Consider the following 5,000-nt stretch of genomic DNA (forward strand, 5'->3'; position numbering starts at 1 on the left):
GATAGGCTCGGGGGAAAAGACCGTTGATGTGTGTGGTGCTCACACTTAGAAAAATTTCTGGAGCTCGGGAACTCAGCGGGAGCTTCAGCAACCCATATCCGCTCATGTGAGCCTATCTTCGGATAGGCTCGGGGGAAAAGACCGTTGATGTGTGTGGTGCTCACACTTAGAAAAATTTCTGGAGCTCGGGAACTCAGCGGGAGCTTCAGCAACCCATATCCGCTCATGTGAGCATATCCTCGGATAGGCTCGGGGAAAAACCCCGCCGAAGTGTGTGGTGCTCACACTTAGAAAAATTTCTGGAGCTCAGGATTTCAGCGGGGCATCAGCCGACCCAATCCGCTCATGTGTCACTATCCTCGGACAGGCATGTTGGAAAACACCGTTGATGTGTGTGGTGCTCACACTTAGAAAAATTTCTGGAGCTCAGGATTTCAGCGAGACATTACAAACCCATATCCGCCCTTGTGAGCCTATCGTCGGATAGGCTCGAGGGAAACACCGTTGATGTGTGTGGTGCTCACACTTAGAAAAAATTCTGGAGCTCAGAATTTCAGCGGGGCAAAACAAACCCATATCCGCCCTTGTGAGCCTATCGTCGGATAGGCTCGAGGGAAACACCGTTGATGTGTGTGGTGCTCACACTTAGAAAAAATTCTGGAGCTCAGGATTTCAGCGGGGCATCAGCCGACCCAATCCGCTCACGTGTCACTATCCTCGGATAGGCATGTTGGAAAACACCGTTGATGTGTGTGGTGCTCACACTTAGAAAAAATTCTGGAGCTCAGGATTTCAGCGGGGCATCAGCCGACCCAATCCGCTCATGTGTCACTATCCTCGGACAGGCATGTTGGAAAACACCGTTGATGTGTGTGGTGCTCACACTTAGAAAAAAATTGAGAAAAATCTCTGGAGCTCAGGATTTCAGCGAGCAATTCCAAACCCATATCCGCTCATGTGAGCCTATCCTCGGATAGGCTCGGGGAAAAACCCCGCCGAAATGTGTGGTGCTCACACTTAGAAAAATTTCTGGAGGTCAGAAATTCAGCGGGGCATCAGCCAGCCCAATCCGCTCATGTGTCACTATCCTCGGACATGCACTGTGAAAAAGACCGTTGAAGTGTGTGGTGCTCACACTTAGAAAAATTTCTGGAGCTCAGGTTTTCAGCGGGGCATCAGCCGACCCAATCCGCTCATGTGTCACTATCCTCGGACAGGCATGTTGGAAAACCCCGTTGATGTGTGTGGTGCTCACACTTAGAAAAATTTTCTGAGAAAAATCTCTGGAGCTCAGGATTTCAGCGAGCCATTCCAAACCCATATCCGCTCATGTGAGCCTATCCTCGGATAGGCTCGGGGAAAAACCCCGCCGAAGTGTGTGGTGCTCACACTTAGAAAAATTTCTGGAGGTCAGAAATTCAGCGGGGCATCAGCCAGCCCAATCCGCTCATGTGTCACTATCCTCGGACATGCACTGTGAAAAAGACCGTTGAAGTGTGTGGTGCTCACACTTAGAAAAATTTCTGGAGCTCAGGTTTTCAGCGGGGCATCAGCCAACCCAATCCGCTCATGTGTCACTATCCTCGGATAGGCATGTTGGAAAACACCGTTGATGTGTGTGGTGCTCACACTTAGAAAAAATTCTGGAGCTCAGAATTTCAGCGGGGCAAAACAAACCCATATCCGCCCTTGTGAGCCTATCGTCGGATAGGCTCGAGGGAAACACCGTTGATGTGTGTGGTGCTCACACTTAGAAAAAAATTCTGGAGCTCAGGATTTCAGCGGGGCATCAGCCGACCCAATCCGCTCACGTGTCACTATCCTCGGATAGGCATGTTGGAAAACACCGTTGATGTGTGTGGTGCTCACACTTAGAAAAATTTCTGGAGCTCAGGATTTCAGCGAGACATTACAAACCCATATCCGCCCTTGTGAGCCTATCGTCGGATAGGCTCGAGGGAAACACCGTTGATGTGTGTGGTGCTCACACTTAGAAAAAATTCTGGAGCTCAGAATTTCAGCGGGGCAAAACAAACCCATATCCGCCCTTGTGAGCCTATCGTCGGATAGGCTCGAGGGAAACACCGTTGATGTGTGTGGTGCTCACACTTAGAAAAAAATTCTGGAGCTCAGGATTTCAGCGGGGCATCAGCCGACCCAATCCGCTCACGTGTCACTATCCTCGGATAGGCATGTTGGAAAACACCGTTGATGTGTGTGGTGCTCACACTTAGAAAAAATTCTGGAGCTCAGGATTTCAGCGGGGCATCAGCCGACCCAATCCGCTCATGTGTCACTATCCTCGGACAGGCATGTTGGAAAACACCGTTGATGTGTGTGGTGCTCACACTTAGAAAAATTTTCTGAGAAAAATCTCTGGAGCTCAGGATTTCAGCGAGCCATTCCAAACCCATATCCGCTCATGTGAGCCTATCCTCGGATAGGCTCGGGGAAAAACCCCGCCGAAGTGTGTGGTGCTCACACTTAGAAAAATTTCTGGAGGTCAGAAATTCAGCGGGGCATCAGCCAGCCCAATCCGCTCATGTGTCACTATCCTCGGACATGCACTGTGAAAAAGACCGTTGAAGTGTGTGGTGCTCACACTTAGAAAAATTTCTGGAGCTCAGGTTTTCAGCGGGGCATCAGCCGACCCAATCCGCTCATGTGTCACTATCCTCGGATAGGCATGTTGGAAAACACCGTTGATGTGTGTGGTGCTCACACTTAGAAAAATTTCTGGAGCTCAGGCTTTCAGCGAGGCAATACAAACCCATATCCGCCCTCGTGAGCCTATCCTCGGATAGGCTCGAGGGAAAACACCGTTGATGTGTGTGGTGCTCACACTTAGAAAAATTTTCAGAGAAAAATCTCTGGAGCTCGTGATTTTCAGCGAGCCATTACAAACCCATATCCGCTCATGTGAGCCTATCCTCGGATAGGCTCGAGGAAAAACCCCGCTGATTTTTATGGTGCTCGCATGATTTGGGTCTACCAGGGCATTCACGTGGGTCTACCCCATGCTCGAAACTGGGTCTACCCCATAATATAACTTGGGTCTACCAGGAGAGCGAATTTGGGTCTACCAAATGTAAGGGGATATAACTCACCTACTCATGCAAAATCCGGTGGTCTGCAGAAACCCTTCGGCAAGATTATAGGGAGAGAAAAATTTTGAATGTGAGCTCCAGGCTGCGAACCGACCCTCCGCTCTCCCGGGGTCCAGGTAGATCACCCTATGTTCGGACAACGTTTGCAAGGTGTTGGGGTGTCCGAGGGTGGTCCTCCTGATTTTAACGAATTTTTTCTAAGTGTGAAGGGACTTAGAAAATTTTCGACAAGTGAGAGTGGCGAACTCACTAAGGCGGTCGTAACCGTCTACACCAGTCCGACGATGGTGTGCTATTCAGGGATAACTGATAACACGGGGTGGGTCCTGACCCGGAACAGGCACTCGGACTTAGAAAAATTTTGACAAGTGAGAGTGGCGAACTCACTAAGGCGGTCGTAACCGTCTACACCAGTCCGACGATGGTGTGCTATTCAGGGATAACTGATAACACGGGGTGGGTCCTGACCCGGAACAGGCACACGGACTTAGAAAAATTTTGACAAGTGAGAATGGCGAACTCACTAAGGCGGTCGTAACCGTCTACACCAATCCGACAATGGTGTGCTATTCAGGGATAAATGATAACACGGGGTGGGTCCTGACCCGGAACAGGCACACGGACTTAGAAAAATTTTGACAAGTGAGAGTGGTGAACTCACTAAGGCGGTCGTAACCGTCTACACCAATCCGACAATGGTGTGCTATTCAGGGATAAATGATAACACGGGGTGGGTCCTGACCCGGAACAGGCACACGGACTTAGAAAAATTTTGACAAGTGAGAGTGGCGAACTCACTAAGGCGGTCGTAACCGTCTACACCAATCCGACAATGGTGTGTTATTCAGGGATAAATGATAACACGGGGTGGGTCCTGACCCGGAACAGGCACACGGACTTAGAAAAATTTTGACAAGTGAGAGTGGTTAACTCACTAAGGCGGTCGTAACCGTCTACACCAATCCGACAATGGTGTGTTATTCAGGGATAAATGATAACACGGGGTGGGTCCTGACCCGGAACAGGCACACGGACTTAGAAAAATTTTGACAAGTGAGAGTGGCGAACTCACTAAGGCGGTCGTAACCGTCTACACCAATCCGACAATGGTGTGCTATTCAGGGATAAATGATAACACGGGGTGGGTCCTGACCCGGAACAGGCACACGGACTTAGAAAAATTTTGACAAGTGAGAGTGGCGAACTCACTAAGGCGGTCGTAACCGTCTACACCAATCCGACAATGGTGTGCTATTCAGGGATAAATGATAACACGGGGTGGGTCCTGACCCGGAACAGGCACACGGACTTAGAAAAATTTTGACAAGTGAGAGTGGCGAACTCACTAAGGCGGTCGTAACCGTCTACACCAATCCGACAATGGTGTGTTATTCAGGGATAAATGATAACACGGGGTGGGTCCTGACCCGGAACAGGCACACGGACTTAGAAAAATTTTGACAAGTGAGAGTGGCGAACTCACTAAGGCGGTCGTAACCGTCTACACCAATCCGACAATGGTGTGCTATTCAGGGATAAATGATAACACGGGGTGGGTCCTGACCCGGAACAGGCACACGGACTTAGAAAAATTTTGACAAGTGAGAGTGGCGAACTCACTAAGGCGGTCGTAACCGTCTACACCAATCCGACAATGGTGTGCTATTCAGGGATAAATGATAACACGGGGTGGGTCCTGACCCGGAACAGGCACACGGACTTAGAAAAATTTTGACAAGTGAGAGTGGCGAACTCACTAAGGCGGTCGTAACCGTCTACACCAATCCGACAATGGTGTGTTATTCAGGGATAAATGATAACACGGGGTGGGTCCTGACCCGGAACAGGCACACGGACTTGGACATGGAACTGAGCTGGGAACTAAGCTGGGAA

The 5,000-nt window shown here is 49.8% G+C and overlaps 1 long non-coding RNA gene across 1 annotated transcript in view; it reads left to right on the forward strand.

Moving 5' to 3' along the window:
• Positions 1 to 35: 35 nt before the first annotated feature.
• Positions 36 to 5,000, forward strand: part of LOC144070386 (uncharacterized) — a 40,753-nt gene continuing 35,788 nt past the window's right edge. Inside the window, exons 1-2 of the long non-coding RNA XR_013299251.1 lie at positions 36 to 1,409; positions 1,770 to 2,502. This is a non-coding gene — a long non-coding RNA (uncharacterized LOC144070386). The remainder of the gene's footprint in view (positions 1,410 to 1,769; positions 2,503 to 5,000) is intronic.

This window comes from Stigmatopora argus, unplaced genomic scaffold, assembly GCF_051989625.1.
Source record: "Stigmatopora argus isolate UIUO_Sarg unplaced genomic scaffold, RoL_Sarg_1.0 HiC_scaffold_59, whole genome shotgun sequence".
NCBI lineage: Eukaryota > Metazoa > Chordata > Actinopteri > Syngnathiformes > Syngnathidae > Stigmatopora > Stigmatopora argus.